Genomic DNA, 9,220 nt, shown 5'->3' on the forward strand with positions numbered 1-9,220 from the left:
ACCAAGTCATGAGCAACCGGGAAAATTAGATTCCGTACAAGAAAAATAAATAATAAAATCTCTAGATTTTATATTTAATCATGCAAACACGTATTATAAGCATCACAAACATGCTATATAACAAGAATTTAAACCTAGAACATCCCCTACCTCAATTTGAGATGAAAATCTCAAATGCCATTAAAATGGAACGGCTCCAAATCCGACGAGACTACTAGGTTTTGTCGGGGACAATGCCTTGAACATAACCCCCATGAAAGCCCCATCAAAATCATAACTTGACCTCAAAACCAAACTCAAGAAATGGTGAAAACTGAATTCTAATATGGGGAAAGGTAGAGCATGGCGAGGGGAACAACAAACGTTAAGGCCGAAGACTTTCCATCAAGGAAAAGTGAACCAAAAGAGGAGAGAGAAGATGGTAGTACCCCTTGGGCTGCCATGGGAGCTCCAGGTCGTGCATGAAGAGGGGAGAAGATGAAAAATGAAATATCTCACCCCCCTTTTATAGAAATCTCAAAAAGTCCCCCGAACGGGCCCCGTTGGGTCCGAAAAAGTAAAATTTGAGCAGACGCATTGAAATGGCAAAACTTTGTGAATGAAAAAGATTCAAAATGATAAAATATGAATAACAGAAGAAATGACGTCAAAAACTGAGTCCCGAGAAGAAAGTTATGCCAAAAACAAGTTTGGCGCAAACTAGGGCCAGAAACCCTGAAATTGGAAAACATCGACCAGGGGGAAATTCCAAGAGTACACAAGTCAAAGAAATGTGAAAATGAATCCTGTACGAGTATCCAGGCTCAAAACAAGACATTTTGCAATAACTATCATTAATTACACAATGGCCCCTCTAAAAAGTGAAAACTGCACTTATGGCCCAGAATAAAAATATCTTCCAAAAATATTTTCTTAAAAACCCTTGAAATAAAATATCTTCAAAATATATTTACGAAAAACACACCAAGAAAAGAAAATAATTTCAAAGAACTTTGCATCCATGCCCCTATGGACACCGGGAGCAACCAGAGTACTTTCTTGCAAAAGTAAAGATACGTATTTCGTGAAAACCACTCAAGATGGAGATACATGAAGTCAAAAACCAACTCCAAACACAAGAAGTGTGGTTACGCCAACAAAGTGTCAAACGGGGAAAAGACAAAATAGGGAAAAGGACGAAATAGGGAAAATGACGAAAAGTGAATAGTGTCGAAAAACGAAAAATGTGAAAATGACTCGGTCCTCAAAGGAAGTTGTCAATCCACGGAAAAGAGTCTCAGGAACCAATTTTGAGCACTCGAGATGACACTAAGCGACACGAAACAGAGCTTAGAAAAGAAAATTAAACGAAAAAATTTCATTCGTAAAATTTCAGGAAAAAGGAAAGGAAGGCAAATGACTGGGTCGTTACAACACGATTGCATTTAGCATATGCAACAAGACTTTTAAACCCCTAGGTTACCCCTAGTGGATGAATGAAGTCTCGTGAGGGTTTCTAGAAATGATACCCACAAACATTAAGCTCATTCTCACTAAAGATGCACCAATATTGCAAACAAGCATTGGAAGAAAACTACCTCAAGTATACAATTCTTCAACCCTTTCCAAGCAATTTCCCAAAATTTTAACATTAAGCAAGCAAGTATGGTCCTCCACATATCAAGAAAATGATCATGTAAATCAAAACAACACTAGAATTCTTTTTGAGTGGACCGGCATCAAGTATGTTGTTATCTAAGCCAACTAAAGAAATGATTACATCCTTACCCTCAAACTAGCATACAAATCTAGTACCGATCATCAAGACAAAGAGTGGACCTTTTGTTAAAGCTTTATTATTCTAGGTGCGCTGATTCTTTTCACTTGATATTTATTTATTTATTATTATTTTTTTTCAAGTTCAATTATTAGCCTAGAGTTTGGGCCCTCCACCTTTCGGCGCGAGAAATTTAGTGCTTGATAAGGCTAGAATCCCGGCTACTCAATGAAAAGGGTTTGTTATCCACTTTTATCAAAATGAAAGCTTTCAATGCATTACTAACCCAATTAGGATACAACCAATTCAATAATCAACAAAGCATGTACCCCATAAATGAATGCTAGTGTGTGCCTGTGCTAGTGTAGAATCCTAGAGTGAATCTCAAAACAATCACAAAATCAGGATGATGTGGACCACAAGTGCAAGCATGTTATCAATCTTTCGAAAAATTTACTCCTAAATGACATCCACAAGGCAGACAAGGAGTATTGGACTCTCAAGTTAAACAACTTTTAAATTTTAAGTAGTATAGTCCTCAAAAGATCAAAATCATTGTTAGTTATGGGCCAATCATAGACAATCCCTCAAATACACAAGTCATGCTTAAAATTTTAAATTGAAAGCAAATACTGCAATTAACACCATTATCCCCCAAACTTAAATGCACAATATCCTCAATGTGTAAAGAGAACAAAGGAAAGAGTATACCAGTGTAGCTATAGCAAAGAATGGCTGGGACACAAGTATCCAAAGTGGGTGGTATAACCCCCCTAAACTTGGGATTAACTGTAGTCCTGAAAAGATGGCACAGGATAAAAGCTCATTAGATAACAAAGAGGAATAATAACAGTGCACAGTGGACATGCAAGTGTAAATGGGACAAGAAATGAACTACGGAGAGAGGAAAAATGATGGTCCTGAAAAAATTTGGGCAGCACTCTCTCTCACTAAAGTCACTTAGATGTACCTGATAATGGAGTTAATCACAGATAAATATATCAATATAAGGTCCAGACATCCAAAAATAGTACGAATAGAAAGAAAAATAATAAACAGTCTATAGTGCATCACAGTGTCTGGGCCTACAGACTGGTCGTAAAAATAATCTAACAGTGTCAAAATAGCAGGAATGTATCGCAGATATATAACATGATAAAAGAGAGGAATAGAGAAATCAGGCAGATGAAGTAGGGCGAGTGGGGCGTGATCCCTTGATATATCTGGATATGCCCTGCAGCGCAGCTAAGATATCAAAGCGGAGAGATGCCACATTTGACCGAAGAGAGACAACTACGTCCTCCAAGGCTTGGATACGCTCTCCAAAGCCGGGTGTCGGTGATGGAGCCTCAGGTATAACTGGATCAGGAAAATGATGTGAGTCCTGAGCCTGCTCCGAGAAATGTAATGGTGACCCCGCTGGAGAGTGATGTGGGATCTCCTCTACTAGAGGGTCCTGCTCTAAGTCAATGTCCATATGTATGGCAGCCGGATCGACTGCTGGGTCATCCGCTGCTGCTGCTACTATCTCCTCTTCCTCAGCCTCCTCTGCTGCTATCACTGCATCCTCTAGAAGACTCTTGATAAGAGCATTTTAACTCATTTTCCAATCCTTCTTGCCAAAATGGCAAGCTCCTGTCTCTGAGCGCTCATCGGGACGGAATGGATAGTGCTGATCTCAGAGGATCTGAGTAATAAGATAGCCAAATAGAAGATACTTAGCTCGCTTGGGCTTGGCCTTGCTGATGTAGTCTGCGTAGAGCTTCACAATTATGGTCTAGTATAAGGCTAGAATACAAACCCAGCACCCTGTGTAGAGAGCATACATGGCAGTTAAATAATCGCTGCACCTCTGGATCTTGTGGACGGCTATGAACATGTTTCGGTATAGGACCGAATCAAAAAACCACATTTCATCAGGCAGATAGGTCCGAGTAGCAAATGTATCGCCCTCACTATAGCGGCCTGTAAGTGCCTCGGCCATAAATGCATAAGAAGGCCTCCTCTGCAGGATGGGATAATCGAGCTCAAGCTCAGGAGGGCAGGCATGTGGGCAGCGGCAGGATCTGGCCAGAGTCTCCACTGTGATACGGATAGGATGGCCATCCACGATAGTGCGCAGCTCCGCCAGATTACTCAGGGCAGGTCGGAGGTTTTGGAAGGACATTCGAACAAGCCTCGGGTAAACTGGGTATGTGATAGGGGCTAGAATTGTGACGACCCTGGATTTTTTAACCCAGCCCGCTCTGTGATGACCCGAACCGGATCCAAAAATACGAAAGCAAAAGAAACAAAATGGCCTCTAGAGATGTATGTCATCCCTATGACGCCAAGAGGACTCCCCATGAAGCCATGGAACTCAAAGAAAACAAGTGCGGAAGTAACGGTTCACAAACGACAAGAATGAACCAAAGGGCAAAATGGTCATTTTTAAAATGAAAGTTGGCGCTATCGAACATACCATTGGAAAGATAATGACAAAAGAATGAAGTTAGACTCAAGAATCACCTGATTCCGAGTCCGGACAAAAAAGATAAGAATTTAAAACAAAGTGGCCTTCGCCGTTTAAAGGTTACCACGAACCTATCTCACTAGAACTGGAATAACTCTCACTATAGGCAGAGTTCTGATGGGTGGTTTGTACCAATGAAAAGCTAACTTCAAGCTCTTGAACTTAGAATAAAAAATAACCAAATTTAGATTAAAAATAAATAAGATATGATCTCCCAAAGTTGGAACAACAAAGCTGACCAAGGAAAGACTGAAGAACAGAGCTCCAGGGAGTATTGGTCAATCGATGGCAAGGGTCAACCAACCAAAAGTGCATCATCAGCCAACCGAATCCCAAGGATCAGCCAGCTGAAACACCATTTTCACATACTGACTCTCTGGAAATGGGTCTCGAGGAGCGTCGGTCGACCGGTGCAGCTTCATTAACTGGCCGACACATCTGCTACAGCTCAGAAAAGCTGCTGCAATGTGTGTGTGTGATACTAGGTCCGTCTCTAAGGGTCTCTAAGCTCTTTACACGATTCGGACATGTTTCAAAACATTTTTTAACATCATTGAAGCATCTAAAACATACCGAAACAAGGAGGAACTCAAATGACACCTATATGGATGCATTTTTCATAAAAATCATGAAAACGCCTCAAAAATAGGTCAAAAGTTGAAACTTAAGGGTTTTGTGAAACGTGGATATGCACGCAGACGTAAAAAGACATTTAAGGGCGCGTCCTAATGGTCCGCGGCTTCAAAATAGCCTCAATGTAAAATATGACCTCTCAACGGCCAAAAATGGCTAAAAATGCTATAAATAAAACCACAATGTAAAACCTAGAATGAAATGGTGTTTAGCCCTTGGCCACACCTCATGCATGATCATAGAAACCCTATGAAAAAGAAAGAATGGAATTTCCACACCCGATGCAAAAGTTATGAGGCAAAGACTTGTAAATTTTCAATATTTTCACAATGACTTTGAAAGTAAAAGTGCATAGAATGCATAATAAATGATATTGGCCTCCAGCCTTATCTTATACATGTTGAATACAATGAAAAAGAGTGTGCTTATGCACACTTTACATATATGGTATCAAAGAATACAAGTTTTATACATAAGGCTACGACAATGGCATTTTCATGCTAACACTTGCATGAAATAGAAACTGAAAAGCTAGAAGCCATCCCACTGAATAGCAAGCATCATGAACCAAGTCTTCGTACCTGATTAAATCCCCTAGTAAATTCGGGGTGAGTAAACAAGTTTACTCGGTAGAGAATGAGCATGCATGACTCAATTTCTTTAAGATTTTTAGACAACATGAATCATTTCAAAAATGGATCATGTTACCTAACGTCTATGTTAAAGGTTAGACTCAGGGAGCATCCTAAGCTACCATGGAGCAATATCAACAAGAATCATAATACATATACATATATGAAACGAATCAAGAATGGAACAATCCACTGAATACAACAAGTTTATAGTTAACATGAATCACGCTATTAATGTAATTAAACAAGGTTTACTATAATCTGTATAACACGATAAGGAGGATACTTAAATACAAGTTAACAAGAATTACATTATCGATGCAATTAACATGATTAGTACATACCAATTAACACGACGGAAATAACATATGAAATCAAGAGCAAGGCATAAAATCTATGCAACTTAACATGATTGGAGCATTCCAATTAACACGATAGGAATAGTACATGAAGTCAAGAACAAGACATAATATCTATGTAATTAAACAAGATTGGAGCATTCCAACTTACAAGATATGAATTATACATAGAATCAAGAACAAAGCATAAAATCTATGCGATTTAACAAGATTGGTGCATTTCACATAACACGACAAGTTTAAATCTTCAAGGAATAACAACTTGAAATTTAAAGAGCGAAATCAACCAATGTGGAAACTTGGATATCGCCCGGATTAAAACCGTACTCTTGAGATCACTTTAGGGCTACTAACCCATGGGTACCTTTCCCCTAGTGCGCACTATAGTGTAGGAGGACAATTCCCGTACTAGAACCAAGTCCTAGCCATGACAATTCTTGATTGATATCCCAAGTCCCAAAATCAACAAGTTGTGCACCCAAGATTGTATCAAATACAATAAATGCATTAACCACGTTTCATATACAACCAAGATTTTGGAACACACAAGTCATACCCTAAGTTCATCAACTATTATGGCATGTGAAATGTCAAAAAATTATAGTGTGCAACTCTATAGACAACAACCAAGATACATGATTCAATTGTATATAAAACAACATATGTGTATATAAACCATTCCAAGACAAATGAGCATGTTCATTAAGTACATTAATGAAACCAAGATACAAGAAGTCTAGGTACATGATATCAAGGCGTGATTAACTCGAGGGAGACATAAAAGGAAATTTAATCTACTTAAGGGATTAAATTATCAAGGTTACATGGCAAGTCCAAATATTCTAAGAACAAGTTATGTCAAGGATCATGTCAAGGCCAAGTTCAATGTCAAGTTTTGAGTTCATTTCATACACGACACAACCATGTGAGTTAAGTTCCATACAAGAGAAATGAATAAATATAAGTTTCAAAACTTATCCGATTATGCTCAATGTAATAGACGTGAAGGAACTTATTAAGGAAATCATGAATACAAGGTTAGAAACTCAAACAAGTGCATAGAACCATCGAATGGATTTTAATTATTTCATTTAATTAAAATCCCTAGATTTTGAAACTCATCCAAATGATTTCAAATTAATGTATGTTATTAAACATGTCAAGACTTGATTTACTAGCACGATACAAGTGACTTCCATACAATGTACGGCCTTGAGTATTAAACTTTAATACTAGAAAAATAATAATTGAAAGGTTTCAAAACCTAATCAAATATTCTAGATTTAATATATGTGAAACCATATGCCATGCACATCAAGAATTTCAAGTCGGAAATCCAACGGGATGAATAGTACACTTGGAGCAATTTAATTAATCAAATTAATTAAATATTACTAGATTTCAAAACACTTCCAATTTTTCTCAAATTCACCTATGTTGAAGAGCATGCCAAGACCTAATATAATATGCTAACACACATTGATTTCAAGCTAGTTAAGGCCACATGATTTAATATTTTATTCAAGATAAATATTAAATAAAATCTTCAATACTTGTCCAAATGATCCAGATTTAATATATGTCAATCAACATATCAAAGGGTAATATTCTATCATGCCACATGATTAAACAAAGCTATGGACAACCAGAAAAATTAAATCCTTCACAAGAAAAATAAATAATAAAACCTCTAGATTTTTTATCCAAGCATGTAATCAAGTTGTATAAGTATCACAAGCATGTAATATAGCAAAAAAATAAATTATAACATCCCCTACCTCAATTTGAGATGAAAACTTCAAATCCCCACAGAAAAAAAAGTGTTCTGAATCCGCTGAAACTCATAGGTTTTGTCGGGGACAACACGATCTACATGAATTCGAAGGAAGCCCAATGAAAATCACAACTTGACCTCAAACCCAAACTCAAGAAATGGTCAAAAATGAATTATAATAAGGGGCAAAGATAGAACACGTCGAGGGGAACAATAATTGTAAAGGCCGAAGAATTTCTACCAAGGAAATCAAGTGGAGGAGAAGGAGAAAGAGTGGCAGCCAAGGAGCTTCCTTGCTGCAGGCCAAGAGGTGGAGAAGATGAGTGAAAATCTGATTTTTCACTTTAAGTCTTCCTATTTATAGTAAGTCTCAAAAAGTGCCCCAAAATGGCCCCGCCGGGTCCGGAAAAGTGGATTTTGAGCAAACGCACTCAAACGGAAAAACTCCGTGAACGAAAATATGAATAATGGAAAAAACGGTGTCAAAAATTGAGTTCCAAGCAGAAAGATATGCCCCGAACAAGTTCAGCGGCAACCGGGTCCAGAAACTCTGAAACTGGAGAAAAATGACCAGAATGAAATTCTTTGAATTTACGAGTCAACAAAAAGTGAAAATGAATCCCGTATGAGGATCCAGGCTCCAAACGAGATATTTTGCAATAACTTTCGTTAATTGCACAATGGCCCCTACAAAAAGGGTTAACTGCGAAATTGCCCCAGAATGAAAATATCTTCCAAAAGATATTTTCTTAGATAACACTGAAATAAAATATCTTCAAAAGATATTTAAGAAAAATACCCTAAGAAAAGAAAATAATTCCAAAGAATTGTGCATCCATGCCTCTATGGACACCGGGAGCAACCAGAGTACTTTCCTGCAAAAGTAAAGATACGTATTTCGAGGAAACCACTAAAGATGAAGACATGTGAAGTCAAAAAACAACTTCGAGCACGAAAAGTAAGGTTGTACCAAAAACTGGCAAACGGGGAAAAGACAGAATAGGGAAAATGACGAAATAGGGAAAAAGACAAAAGTGCATAGTGTCCCGAAAAGTGAAAATGCGAAAATGACTTGGTCCTCAAAGGAAGTTGTCAATCCACACGAAGGAGTCTTAGAAGCCAATTCTGAGCACCCGAGATGACACTAAACGATGAGAAACAGATCTCAGAAAAAAGAGAATTAAACAGAAAAAATTTATCCGTAAAATTTCAGGAAAAAGGAAAGGAAGGTAAATGACCGGGTCGTTACAAGAATGACTGAAATGCCCCTGCAATCAATGTCCTCGTAGGCTACCCGGGTCAGGATATACCGGAAGAAGAAAGAGATGTCAAAAACTGACTCATGCGCCATTATAAGGTGTGAGTATCTCGGCAGAGGTCTGTCTAAGGCCTGGTCTGGCTGTGCATGAGGCGGAGATGAAGAAGGTGATGGTGTATGCTCAAACTTATCATGAGATGATGAAGATGCAGAAGCAGAAGATAGTAGTCTGCTATTTTATGAGGACTGAGATGGATTAGCCTCTATATAATCCTCCAACTGCTTAGGCTGCTCAG

This window comes from Cornus florida, unplaced genomic scaffold (genome assembly GCF_030987335.1).
Source record: "Cornus florida cultivar Cherokee Brave unplaced genomic scaffold, ASM3098733v1 CherokeeBrave_3.0.0_Hap2_Chr04, whole genome shotgun sequence".
In the NCBI taxonomy this organism is placed as follows: Eukaryota; Viridiplantae; Streptophyta; class Magnoliopsida; order Cornales; family Cornaceae; genus Cornus; species Cornus florida.